The sequence below is a fragment of the Pseudochaenichthys georgianus genome, chromosome 1, assembly GCF_902827115.2.
Source record: "Pseudochaenichthys georgianus chromosome 1, fPseGeo1.2, whole genome shotgun sequence".
Lineage (NCBI taxonomy): Eukaryota > Metazoa > Chordata > Actinopteri > Perciformes > Channichthyidae > Pseudochaenichthys > Pseudochaenichthys georgianus.
Genome location: NC_047503.1, coordinates 2,004,587 through 2,019,909, shown reverse-complemented (window position 1 = coordinate 2,019,909; position 15,323 = coordinate 2,004,587).

Sequence of the window (15,323 nt, the reverse complement as noted above, 5' to 3'; positions counted from 1 at the left end):
GGCTGAGTGTTTCTTTAAATACATTGTTTTGATTACCACAAATCATTATTTAATTCTCCCCCGTGTGATAAAAATGCAAAGAAATAAAAGATACTTTAATAATAATTTTGTTAAAAATAATTATTTTAGCAGAGATTTGGACCAAGCATGTATGATGTAGTAATACAACAACTATTTTAGTTCATACACTGTTACATTAGCTAGTCATGTTAGGTTGTAATATATAGAGCAGAGCTAACTAGCAAGTTAGCCAAAAGTTAGCGGTTAGCAGTGTATGCTATGATAGCTGTTGGCTACTGAACATTAACAAACTGGATTCCGCTGTAAAAAAGCTGTGAAACTTTGCAATAAGATTGGCGACAACACTGTGACACCCTGCTGCACGTTTATGTGTAATCGTCCCGTGTTGGAGATGAGAGGGTGGCGGAAGCACTGCAATAAGCTGTAAGCTAACGTTAGCAGCCACCTTGTTAACCTGAAAAGCCTGATTCGTGGGGGAAGACGCAACATCTTGCAAGAAACAGCATCTCAGGCTTCTTAAAATGTAACAACCTATTAATGATGCTTAACCACTTAACGGGAAGAAACTCAGCTAACTGACGATACTAACCATTTGTAGCTAAACGAAATTCAAGTCTAACACAAAGCAAATCAGCACTTAGTAGGGGTGTAACGGTTCACAGAAGTCACGGTTCGGTTCGTACCTCGGTTTGGGGGTCACGGTTCGGTACGGGTTCGGTATTTATTTTTGAACAGTAGTGCAAGTTTCAGTCTCAAAATAAGGAACTCTGATATTTTGAATAATTAACTGTATTAAACAGTTAAAAACAAACCATAAACAGTACCACACACACTCAGATGGCCATATTATCTATAATGGCTGATGTCAAACAAAAAGGTTTCATCAAGCTGTAAAACTAAAAAGAATGTCTTACATCATAAATAATAAGAAAGTGTTTCAAGAGCACAAAGTCGTTGAAAAACATATGCCAAAAGCTTTCGTTATTTATTTTGGTCTCACGGCTTTCATGTCTATTGGCTTCTTAAAAACAGCGGGGATCAGTTGTTGAACTGCTGTTGTCTTTTGCCGGGCTCCGGTGATTGGCAAATCTGGGTGATGCCTTCTGATATGATTTAGCATGTTTGGCGTGTTCCCATTAGCATACCGCACCGCTATCGAACAACGCCGACACACTGTCCTTGTCAGATCCACCACTCGCACACTCCATCGTTATTGTAGTCCACAGGGAACCCGAAATGTTCCCACACAGCTGATTTAAAAGAAGCAGGTGGGTTCTAGCTCCTGTGTGTTATCTGAAAATCGCCATACTAACTTTTCTTCTTCTTGTATTTAGTTCGTTTTGTTGTTGTGTTTCTTCTTGTTCTTCATTTGTTGTTTAAGGGCGGCTGGAAAACAGCTTTTAGGCGAAATACCGCCCCCTGGATTATAAATAGTGTAGTGATGCTGCCCTGAAGGACAGACTTTTTTCCCACTCGAAAAAAAAAGGCGTATTCGCCGTGTGACTGCATGTGCCGAAGCGTGACGTCCGAAGCGTGACGTCCGAACCGTGACGGTACGGGACGAATACGGATACCGTTACACCCCTAGCACTTAGTGAAAACAGCTAACGGGGCTAACGCTACTTTAGCACATAACTGGCAAAAGCGACCTTTTCTACGTCATGCTATCTGCACAAACGTATCATATGAAAGCTGAGATTCCACAGATTCCCTTAAAGCAGGGATGGGCAAATGGCGGCCCGCGGGCCGCATGCGGCCCCCACCTCCTCTTTTTGCGGCCCTCAGATTAATTTATAAACAACGTAATTAATAAAAAAAAATGTTTTACTTGTAGTACTGATACCGTCCATTAGACTCCTAGTTACGTCGCGAGCTGTGTAGATGATTTCAAATACCGCAAAATAATCTGTGACGCATTTGTGTATATTGTGTTTGTTTCTCGGGGAAACCCTCACAAGAAACACCGGCTGTTGTTATGCCTGCTGTGACGTTAAGTTGCCTCTTGTAATTATGCCTTTACAAGCTTAAAAGTTGTTTTTATCATCTGAATTTGGCGAAACAAGTTTAATATTCTTAAAACCAAGACTTTGTTTATTTGAAATCAGATGAAAACAAACTGTCACGGACCCTGCCATGTTATCTATGATTACTACGCTTTTCATTCGTAATTTCAGCGGGAGGGAGGGGGAGTGGTGCTGAGGAACAGCAGAGTGCGGGCTGACAGGTGTCTGTGTTGACATTCCCCTTATTGTGGAATAAGGGGAATGCAGAGACTGGCTACAAGTGTTTTAGGTTCAAGTTAGACAACTAATGTCTGGGTTAGTGTCCATGACTTAATGTGTATGTCATCTAATGGTTAATCTCAATACACACACATTTTCCGTGCTTTCCAATAGTTTAAAATAGTTTTATTCCACTGTTTAATAACCGGTTCAATACAAACATGCCACTTGTAAAAATGAAATAACATTTCTGTGAACTGATATTTGTTTAGTGAGCTTATGGGAACATCCTCTAAGATGTTCCCATTTTTTTGGGATGTTCCCTTTGATTGTAAAATGTCAATGAAGATGTCAGACTTAGTATATTTGTTAATAATTACATACAACAGATGGCATTTGTGTGTGTGTGTGTTCCAAGTGAATCTGCGGCCCCCTGGTGGCCAGTACATCAATGATGTGGACCCCACCACCATCAAAGTTGCCCATCCCTGCCTTAAAGGAGACCTATCATGCTATATTTAAATGATATAGTGTATGACCATACCTATATAAGGTATATTTATACATTTTATTTTTCAAAATACCAAACAGATCATTTTTTAGACATGCCTCGTTTCGCTCATTTTCGCTCTATTCCAAGCCCGTCTTTGAAAATTCTGAGCAGCAGCTGACCACGCCCCCTGCAGAAGAGCTGGCATGAGCCGGCGAGAGTCACATTACCGTGCTTGCTGTGATTACGAGTGTCGAATAAACATGTCATCTCAGAGCAATGCATGTGTTCAAGCATATTATCAATTTGATCCAGAAACTGACCCTGAAGCAGCGGAGGTTTTGGTGGAGGTGCAAAAATCTCGGTTGCAGCAGGACGTTTCTGAATGGTTAGCTGACAAGCTGTTGTCCCTATTTATTTTACTGTTACGATGCTTGCTCCTTATTCCGTTCATATTTTGGCTAATTAGCAAGAATGCAATGTGTACAGTTTGTAACGCAAAACAGCGATATATATATATATATTTATAAAGGGAGACATTCATATTTTCAGCATATATACAATGGCCTCATTGCGTTTATTAATAGTTTACAGTCCTTTTCTTCCAACATCGTGCAACAACCGTTGGAAAGTTGAATAACTTAGGATGATAAAAAGTATAACTCCAACAACACCTCAGTTGTCAGCAATGTGTGTAGTTTCATGTGTTTTTAAAAGCTCAGTTATTGACTTCTTTGTGCAATTGCGCCACGATGCCTTCTGAACGGAGAATGTGTGCTGCATGGAGATACCACAGGTAACATTTTTGACAGCTTTACTAAGTTGTCTGTTTAAATACATTTTTCACATGTCATTCAATATATGTTTATCACAATGTGTCAAGACGGATGCAGTAACTTGAGGACTCTGTAACCTGTATGGTGGAACCATCCTGGATTGGAGCCTGTGTGCCTAAATGTGTTCTCCCTGCAGAATGCGTTGAATATTTACAGAGCTGAACATGGTGGACTACAGTTGAGGCAAATAGAGCAGTGAGTGGTTTGTTTGTTTTGACTGAAATTGTAAAACGAATGCTAATATTGTTCATGGAAATAAATACTGGTGTATATGGCTTTATGCAATCTTTCATTCTGTCATTGTACATGTACTATTATATTATATACTACACAGCAATGGCATAACACACCCATGTGTACGACAAAAAGTCCACATACAACCTTATGCTTTTGAAATCAGAATATTCTTTACCCATCCAAACATGAATAATCACGACACATTTTGATATCAACTCGGAACTTTATTGTCAAAATCAACGGTTAAAAAAACCCATAAAAAAAACTAAATGTAGCCTACTTGTATTTTGTATAAATGACACTAAATATTTTTACAGAAGCTTTGTGAGCTGGTGCTGGGGCTTCCTTGGACGCAGGATCAGAGTGGTGATTCCGGCCTGCGTTGTCCTCAGGATACGCAGGGAGTTTCCTGATCCGTGAAATGTCGATGTTGGGTTCAGACAGCAGCCAAATTGAACCGTGTAGCATACCCGGCGATGACCTCCTCCCTGTCAGGTCGCTCATAATGGTGCAGGGTCCACAAAGACTTGGTCGAAGATGAGGTCCATCAAGTTGGCCACGTAGGGCTGTGCAATGGTAAAAAAAGCACAACAAAAAATGTGGTTTAGATTAGTATATGCATGTAAAAAACTGAAACTTCTTTCTAATTTTTTTATTTTATATTTGTAAATAGTTGTATAATAAATATTTTAAACACTTGTGGGGATGTGGGGTCAGTCTTTACTGGTTTTGCTCTGCATTCTCCCTTCCTGGCCTTTGGGAACTGCAGTTTATACAGAGGGTTTCCAGTGGATGTAGTGGCTTGTGCATGCTCAGCGTTTTCATTGTAGTGCAGGGCTGCCAGGTACAGTCTAACATTTCCGCCATGATAAAAAAAATGTAAATAGTAGCAAAGGATGTACAAATTGTCACTAATTAGTAAGTATGTGATGTGCTGGAGAACACATAGTTAGAACAAAATCATCTCAACTTAGTATTCAGGATGAGAAAATACTATTTGGATAAATATAGTCTGAAATCCCAAAAGATGGGGCTAAAACTCTCTATTTAGCAAAACTCTCTATTTAGCAAAGCTCTTTGCTTAGCCTTTTCCAATCTGAGTTAGTTTTGAACCGTAACGTGCATGCTGTGTTTCTGACTCAATACAGATGATGTGTTGGAGAGGGGCTGAGCTCAGTAGACTGACTGTAATGAGTGCTAGCAACTAATTAGCCTGTTGCTAGAGGTAAGGCCTTGTCAACAACAACAGACCAACGGGGCTTTAGCTCAGTTTTACTCGTGGTGTGTGTGTCCCCTCGCATACATACACAGTGTTGTATCCTAACACACCCCCATTTATATTCATGTGCGCAAACAAGTAAACACACAAAAGCTTTTACATATAACGCTGCAAAAAACGGCATGTCTCATTAGCGTAGCGTAGCTTAGCTTACAGATCGATGATATCTGATCGTTCTTACAGACTACAATCACAAAAGCTTTTACATATAACGCTGGAAAAACGGCATGTCTCATTAGCGTAGCGTAGCTTAGCTTACAAATCGATGATATCTGATCGTTCTTACAGACTACAATCACAAAGCTTTTACAATAACGCTGGAAAAAACGGCACTTGCCTACAGAAGATTACGTTTGTTATTATAACTCTACTCAATATGATTTTAGAGGGATACAAAATACTAATAAATAGGAGAATAAATACTTGTGTTATCGCCTAGGGCGTGGCTTACAGCCTCACACAGATCGCCATTACGGCAGTATGTCTGAACATGTTAGCAAATGCCTGATAATTCAAATAAAAGACCAAAGCAAAGACTGCGGAGCGTACAAAATAAAATGCTACAAAAATATATAAACACCTAACCGATTACTATTTGGGTTTGAGGCGACATTGATACGGCGAAGCTACATGCTACATGCTACAAGCTAGAGATAGCTTTATCAGGAAAAACACCGCTAAATAAAAACTTACAGCTTCAAAATTGGATGTGTCCTCACTGGCCTGGTCCCGGATGGTTGGTATTGATCCCGGGTTTAGCATTACTTTGGAGGCATATCCGTGTTGGACTTGAGACAAGTTCATAAACATGTCTGTCGTAAAATGTTTGGAACACACAAACAGAAATCTGCCGGGGTCTTCTGGCACATGTCCCTTGTAAATGAAGTCTAGCCACAGATTCATTTCTTTTTCCACTGATGGCATTGCATGCAGTCCCCTGTCCCGAGTCTTGCAGCCAACAACAGCACAACGTTTAACTATCTTAGACATCCTGGCAAGAGCAGGCAAAAACACAGATGTGGGTTGATTTAGCCTGCCGATAGCCTATATGCGAATCAGAGGTTTGGCAATGCACGTGGCCGTGGCTCATTCCCCTGATAGGTGGAGAGTTGACCAATAAGCCGAGGACTTCTCTGTGACGTAGAAAAGTGTTGAAATCTGGATCCGTTTTTTTCAGATCCGTTGCAGCCCCTTTTTTTAATAGAGTCTGGCTGCAGACCGCAGCAAGGAGGCGGATCCTATAGGGGCGTTTCCTATAGTGAACGACGGGAGCCGGCTCTCATTCTCAACAAAGTAACGACATGACTCCCAATAATAATTGAAATGCTTTTATGGATTTAGAAAAAGATTTTATTGATTTAAAAAATAGTTTTATGTATTGATTTAAATTGACATGCATCCACTAAGAAAAGTAGTCCGTTGTTACCGTTTGAACTAACGTAACAACGGCAGGAACTGCTTCTATAGTGTTTTTGAGGAGCTTTTTGATTACAGATTTGAAAAATCGTTGCTTGCTTTAAAAGTAGCACAATTCATTATGTCAAACCTTGAAAGATATCCCCTGCCCTAATGCCAAAAGTAACTGGCAACTGAATATGTGTCGCCGTAGCTATGATGTCTATGTCTGGACCGCTGCGTAAAAAGGAGGGTTTTTGACCCATTACTTCTCTTCTTACTTCTATAAGAATAAAACACGGAGGACGGAGATCTCTTTTTGTCCCCCTCTTCTCCCCGCTGCAGTCTAGCAGTTGATCTCAAAGCACGCTCCCCTCTCCTGCAGGGAGAAAAAACTATATTTATATACTTTATATAGGTTGATACAGTAGCCCCTTTTTTAAAATAGTTTTTATAGGTGTTGCCATTTGTGTAGCGTGGTTCTACAAGCAAGTCAATGCATTCATTGGGTGGTATCAGAGAGTTACACGGGTCTGTAAATGCAATGAAAACAATTGGCCACAGCAAATAATTTATATTAAACATGTAATTTTTACTTTTGAATACTTTAGTACAAAGGATGTCTTGAATAATTTAAGTGATATATGTGTACACATATAAATCATTAGTCAAAACAGGGCTACATTTGATTTAATTAAAAGGTATAATATGTGGTAAACTGAAGAGCCCTTTGGGAGCCGAAAGAGCCGGCTCTTCTTGGTGAGCCAAATGATCCGGCTCACCAAGAAGAGCCGGAATTCCCATCACTAGAACAATGACTTCTTCTGCGAGGATTTATAAAAGCAGCTGGAATCCCTTAAGTTGCTATTGGATAAAAAAAGTTAGGAAACGCCCCTATAGGATCCGCCTCCTTGCTGCGGTCTGACCCATCTCCCTTTTTTAGAGATTTGGCGAAGGAGGAAAATAGAGAGGGTTGTGTTTTCTGACACTTGGTGAGTTCCCTGGAACACCGGGGACACATATTCATGTATACAATACGTACAAAGGTGCATTTTGCATGATAGGTCCCCTTTAAAGTATATGTCTCATCACTCAAAACTGAACAAGAAGAAGAAACGTAACCTTAAATAAAAAAGGATTATCTAAATACTAGAGCCGGGACTCGATTAAAAAAATTAATCTAATTAATTAGAGGCTTTGTAATTAATTAATCGAAATTAATCGCATTTTTAATCAAATATACATATTTGACCTGAGAACAGTGAGAAGCAATTTTCACATGGATTTGACTCCAAGTGGTCTACAGTCGAGTGCAATCCAGTGAGCCAGGGAGCTGGTTATTCTCTCAGACGTGGACTGACTTACTTATCCTGGCCCTGAAACCAGTCATCTGGTTGAGTGTGGGTTGGGTCAGGGTGTGGTTCCTTGCACTCGGAGTCGGGCTAACGTCCACGCTAGCTGCTACATGCTTTGCATTTAGGTGATACTTTAGGCTTGATGTGCTGCGGTGATATGCAAATTCTTTTTTGGCATAATTTGCACACAACCGTGCTCTTATCGACGCTTCCATCCGTCCGTTTTTTATAACAAAATTCCCATCCACGGGGCCGACCAAAGCGGTCTCATCAGCTTGTTCGTTCATGTTTGACTATTGTTCACCGTGGTTTGTTGTTGTTTGAAGTCCCATGCTGAAGTCATGAACGTTAGTTGGTGCTCCAGTATAATCGGTACGCCTGAAACTCATCCAGTGAGAAACGTTCCGCTGTGCAAAAATAAGTGCGATTAAAGTGCGATTAAAATGCGTTAATTTTTTTAACGCGTAAATGTTTGTGTAATTAATTCATCTTAATTAACGCGTTAAAGTCCCGGCCCTACTAAATACATGTTCAACTCCATTACAGTTGCAGGACTCACCACATCTCAATTCTTCTGTTCTCTGTTGACGTCCCGATGCTCATATTTAACGTGTAGATGTAAAACGATCCCGATATTAGTCCATAAACTTGTGAGCAGCAGACATACTAGCTCCGCAGGAGAGCCGCTCAAACTGTTTCAAAAAGTTTCACATTTGATTGACAGGCGCGGACAGTGCTCATTAGCAGGTTTTTTCGATGACGTTTATATTAACCAATCAGGAGTGTTGTGGACTCATTCCAATCCTGCTTGTCTTGTCTGCCGTTGTATGGCTGGATTCTATTCTATCTAAGTGCCGTAGCTTTTTACTTACATTTGACACTTTTTTTTACAGTTAACTATACTAGTAGGCTATACTATGAAAACTACTTTATTTAAACAAAATCATTTTGGGGTATTTCTGCAATATATTACATTTTTTGTGAAGATTTATACATTTATTTAACATTTTAGAGATATTTTATAATAAGATTTATTTTTATTCTAGAACAGTACAAAATACAGTTTTTTGTTTTTTTTACATTTTGTAACATTAAATGTAAGGTTTTACTGCAAAAAAGAAAGAAATGTGCCTTCATTTTACATGCAGTAAAATTATGTGTTTTACATAGAATTCAATGTCATTTAACATTCAAGACAATTAAACAATGGAATTATCCTGTAAAAATGCAGATAATTTCTCATTAAACCAATTTACAGAATAAAACCTTTATTTATTTTAAATAAAAGTAATTTACTGTATTTGTATGGTATTTACACTTACTATAGAAAAACAAGAAAGGTCTGTAAAATAATAGAGTACATTTCTGTGTCAGAAGGTCCATGATCGATTTCGTTATTGTATCATTGGACCTGAGGCCCTATGTTTTGGACACTCGGGTAAAGAGAGGGGCGGAGTTGTCTACTGATCACCATCTGGTGGTGAGTTGGGTCGAGTGGCGAGGGAAGCCTCTGGATAGAGGTGGTAAGCCTCTATCCAAGTTCGGGTGAACTGGGAACGTCTGGAGGAGGCCCAAGTTCAGGAGGCCTTCAACTCACACCTCCGGCAGAGCTTTTCGGGCATTCCTGGTCAGGGAAGCCGTCCGACTAAAGAAGGCGGCCTTCAGGGATTTGTTATCCCGGGGGACTCCCGAGGCGAAGAGAAAGGACAAATTCGGAGAAGATATGGAAAAGGACTTTCGGGCGGCACCAAAGTTGTTCTGGAAAACTGTCCGACACCTCAGGAGGGGGAAGCAGGGAACCATCCAAGCTGTGTACAGTAAGGATGGGACGTTTGAGTGTTAGGGCGTTGGAAGGAACATTTTGAGGAAGTCCTGAACCCGACAACTCTGCCCTCTATTTTAGAGGCAGAGCTGGAGTATGACGGGGGATCAACACCAATCTCCCGGGGGGAGGTCATTGAGGTCGTCAAACAACTCCACAGTGGCAAAGCCCCGGGGGTGGATGAGATCCGCCCGGAAATGCTGAAGGCTCTGGGTGTTGAGGGACTGTCATGGTTGACACGTCTCATCAACGTTGCGTGGAAGTCGGAAACAGTACCGAAAGAGTGGCAGACCGGGGTGGTGGTTCCCCTTTTCAAAAAGGGGGATCAGAGGGTGTGTGCCAATTACAGAGGCATCACACTACTCAGCCTCCCCGGGAAAGTTTACTCCAAGGTACTCGAAAGGAGGGTCAGGCCGATTGTCGAACCTCAGATTGAGGAGGAACAATGCGGATTCCGTCCTGGTCGTGGAACGACGGATGAGCTTTTTACTCTCGCAAGGATCCTGGAGGGGGCCTGGGAGTACGCTTATCCGGTCTACATGTGTTTTGTAGACTTGGAGAAGGCGTATGACCGAGTTCCCAGGGAGTTACTGTGGGAGGTGCTGCGGGAGTATGGGGTGAGGGGGTCTCTACTCAGGGCCATCCAATCTCTGTACTCCCAAAGCGAGAGCTGTGTCCGGGTCCTCGGCAGTAAGTCGGACCCGTTTCTGGTGAGGGTTGGCACCAATCCTGTTTGTAATATACATGGATCGGATTTTGAGGCGTAGTCGTGGGGGAGGGGGTCTGCAGTTCGGTGGACCACTGCTTTTTGCAGGTGATGTGGTTCTAATGGCTTCATCGGTCTGCGACCTTCAGCACTCTCTGGATCGGTTCGCAACCGAGTGTGAAGCGGCTGGGATGAGGATCAGCACCTCCAAATCTGAGGCCATGGTTCTCAGCAGGAAACCGATGGACTGTCCACTCCAAGTAGGGAATGAGTCCTTACCCCAAGTGAAGGAGTTCAAGTATCTCGGGGTCTTGTTCTCGAGTGAGGGAACAATGGAGCGTGAGATGGGCCGGAGAATCGGAGCAGCGGGAGCGGTACTGCAGTCGCTTTACCTCACCGTTGTGACTAAAAGGGAGCTGAGCCAGAAGGCATAGCTCTCTGTCTACCGGGCCATTTTCGTTCCTAGCCTCACCTATGGTGAAGTGGGGGAGTGCATCTGACGAAGAGATAGGTTGTTGTGCTCCCTATCTCTTTTTCTTATCCTATATCTAATAGAATTGCTCGGGTCTTGATAGATTGAGTTGGGAAGTTCAGATCTTTCTAGAGGGTTATCAAGAATAACTTTTATCCAATGACCTTCTCCCTCTCTGTCTGTGTCTGTGTATTCTCTTGTTCCGATTAACCCAGCCAAAATCTTTTTTCTTGTTTTGTATCTATATCTACGCCGGGATCCGGAGTCGAGGCTGATCCTCTTGCTGTAGTCCTGTGTCTTGGATCCTCTATCCTGAGTTCTGGATTAAGTCGTGGACTTCGGGTCGTGGCTGAACCTGTCTCTGCGGTCCTGCCTTGGTTCTCGCCATGCTGCTTCCCTGATGGCTTCCACAGGATTGTAGCTGACATCCTCGTGGATCAACACATCCTCACTCCCAGGTCGGCCTATGTTGACGTTATGTCAAGTCCCCTGCCGGCTTTTTCCAACGCAAGGGGGGGGGCCTTAGCGTCCATTTTCAACGCAAGGGGGGGGGCCTTAGCGTCCATTTTCAACGCAAGGGGGGGGGCCTTAGCGTCCATTTTCAGCTTTCCGGGATGTCCATGTGCTTCTATGGACGCTCATGGAAGCACGGCATTCATTTGTGTCGACTGCAATGTGAGCGTCCATTCTCATTGGATAGCGGAGAATTGTACACCTGGAAGTAAATATTCCCCTTACTGACGATTGATTTTACAGTGATATCTGCACTACTCATCGACTAAAAAACACCAGATTATCCTTGTTAATTACACAACATTGATTGGTTTAAAGTGTGCAATGCTTTTGTATTTTTCCCCTTCGATTCGGAGAAACAAATCTTTTTTCGGAGTAAATGATGGCAGAAGACACTACACTACCCAGAATCCCCAGCTATCATTTCTCCCTGCAGAAAAAGAAAACATGGCCGAACTTCGTTTTATTCTGGGTGTAAAATGCCTATTTTAAAGTTAGTTTGGCCATTAAAATGCGTTTTGATGTCATTTGATGCGAGAAATATGAGTTGTTATTTCAGATTATGTGTGCAGTGGATGTACATGATCTTTAGTTTGCTAGTTATTACGAAGATTACTTCAGGAAATTGCGTCCAACGTTTTCATTGTTACCAAGGTGGTTGCTAGGGACGCTGCTATCGATATTATTTCTGTTATGTTGTGTAACTGTTTAATGGTGTTATCTTTATTGCTACCCCCCTTCCCCGTCAATGTATAGTGTTGGTCCACAGCGCAAACATATTAGTTAACAAAATCCGCATCTAAAGATACGTTATTTCCCCCTGTGCAATTCCAGTCTCACATCTCACAGCACATCGTCATTAACAAATACCGGAAACAGACCGAAAACATTTAAAGAAAAGAAAATAATACCTTATTCCGAGTGTGCTTGCTTTTCTCTTTGAAAGTCATCACATAAAGGCATTGTAATACACGGTTCGGCTGCATTAAATATTACATATCTGCCGTAGTTCTGTATTTATAGCCCTGATGAGAAGACAAACATGAGGAACTGAAAACGTGACGTGGATCATAAATATATCAGCCATTGAACAACATCTTACATTTCTTTTCACACAATACGTCTCCTTGCCGTATCAACACTAATTCGGCTCACTTTTATATTTGATCCAATTGGTAGATAGGCTGTATTTACACCATAAAGGTGCACAGATGATATAAAGAGACACCTGGTGGTTAAAGCATGTTATTGAATTTCATTATTTTTATTATTAGATATTAATAGGATCCCTATAAAGTATATTCATTACTCGTTATTCTCTACTAATAGTTAATTAAAGACTGTATATAATGACTATTTTGCACATCCCGTTCAAGATTTCAAGATGTTCTAAGGTTTATTGACATATCTTATAGGCCTACACAACTATGGTGTAGTTCTGCACTGAATGAAAAACTTGGGTCGCAGGTTCCTCAACAGTGCATTACAAGACATCTATCAATATGTGTGCATACCTCCAGCAATGTTAACTATGTTGAAGCACTTATTTTAACTGATATTATACATAATGTATTATACTCTTATGATGTATGCAGATATTTCATCTCCGGCCTTGTCAGGTATTGAACAATCAATAAATAAAGAACACAGAATTGTTAAATATAAAACACAGAATTTGTGTGATTATACTAAATGATTTTCAAATAAACACCACTGCATATTAACTGTTACACATGCTGATGTAACGCAAATGTTCCAACTTGGGATCAATAAAGTATATCTTATCTTAAGCTGATCGATGGCTACTGCCATATTTGCAAAATGTGCCTCTGAACCTTGACAAGTGCATGTTTCAGGCTTATCAATTAATGTAATGTAATGTAATGTTATCAATTAACAACAGGAGGGGTCACAAACATAAGTCCAGCTGTTAAATAAAGCTCTTCTGACCTTAGCTGGCGTGTGGGTATATATATTAATACTGCCCATTATGGGCACCAGCAATTTCCACCCATTTATTAATTATATGTTTTAAATGTGAGTGTTTCCTGTCCCCTAAACCTCCAGGGATGTACACAGTTTAATACTGGCAACTTCTTATTATGGGAAATACGAAAACGTCTTTTAAAACTACAACTCCCAGTAGAGACGTGCCATAGAGAACATGTTGCGAAACAGAATAGCCAGCATGTGTAGTTCTGGGGACGGGGTGGGGGAGGGGGGGGGACGCGGTGGACCCGTTCAAATCCAGTTTTGAACAGTCTGCCGTGGTTCCATCCCATTTCAAGTGCTGTTCGAGGCTCGGTAACCCTCGGAGCACACTCTCCAATCACAGAGCTTGAGGACTATCACGGGGTTTGTCAAACAGAGCACATGGTGTAGTCCAAACGATAGCTGGGGATTCTGGGTAGTGTAGTGTCTTCATTGCCTTTAAGGGCAGTTGACACAAACGAATGCCGTGCTTCCATGAGCGTCCATAGAAGCACATGGACATCCCGGAAAGCTGAAAATGGACGCTAAGGGCCCCCCCCTTGCGTTGAAAATGGACGCTAAGGCCCCCCCCCTCACGTTGAAAATGGACGCTAAGGCCCCCCCCCCTTGCGTTGGAAAAAGCCGGCAGGGGACTTGACATAACGTCAACATAGGCCGACCTGGGAGTGAGGATGTGTTGCGTGGATTCATTTTCTTATTACAGACACATGCATTTCATAACATTCGTCTATATGCTGTAAAATGTATTATCTCTTCGATTTACACACGGCATCTATTGCACGTCTGTCCGTCCTGGGAGAGGGATCCCTCCTCTGTTGCTCTCCCTGAGGTTTCTCCCATGTTCCCTTAAACTTCGACCCGACCACGGATTTTTTTTTTACAGTGTAGACTCCACATGAGCCGAAAAGAGTCTGGCTTGACTGAACAGGAAATGTTCGCAGACCTCCAGTGGAGAATTTTAAACGGTGCCATCGCCTGTAATTCTTTTATCTCCATTATTAATCCTGCTGTTTTTAACAAGTGTCCATTTTGTGGTTTTAGAGCAGGGGTGGGGAACCTTTTTCCTCTCAAGGGCCATTTAAATGTTTTCAACATCCTCCGAGGGCCGTACAAATTATTGACCTCTGCTTAAAAATAGTAAAATCACAGCCCACTCATTTCACCTTTCTTTCATGCTGTGCAAAGAAAAAGTAACCTCTTAAACCAGATATCTTGCCATGACTCACGCATGCATGCACGTGCACGGTTGTGGCATGACCACCAAAACAGAAAGATATGGACACAAGATGTGTGCAAATGTATTTAGACTCCTGTGAACATGATTTAAGTCGGGGGGACCTAACCTCCTCCGCGAAGATTTGTTTTTTAAATGTTTTAAAAGCATCAATCTGGTGCAGAGGCGGATTTAGGATTGTAGGAGATCCGGGGCTTAGCCCAGGAGTTGTTGGGGGGGGGGTGCAGGGGTAAAGTGCTATTTTTTTTTACAAGTGGGGGGTGGACCAAACATCCTTTAGGGGGGTCGTCGCCTCCTCTAGGGGCTCCCCCCGGGAAGATTTTTTTTTAAATATTGAAGTTAAAAGCATCAATCTGGTGCACTTTGAGAGCAACATTAACCCTACCTTAGTAATACCTTAAAGGGGACATATCATGCTATATTTGAACAATATATTGTAGGGCCATACCTATATAAAGTATATAAATAGTTTTTCTTTCTAAATACCAAACAGATCCTGCATTTTAGCCATGCCTCATTTCACTCTATTTGCTCTTTCCAGCGCTGTTTTTGCAGGGGGCTGATTCTGTGAGCTGCAGCTGACCACGCCCCCCTGTAGCTGACCACGCCCCCTGTAGCTGACCACGCCCCCGTGCAGGAGAGGGGCGCGTGGTCTGAGGTCAGCTGCTGAGCTGCAGCGGGGAGAAGAGGGGGAGAAAAAGAGATCTCCGTCCTCCGTGTTTTATTCTTATATGATTATATAGAGTCGT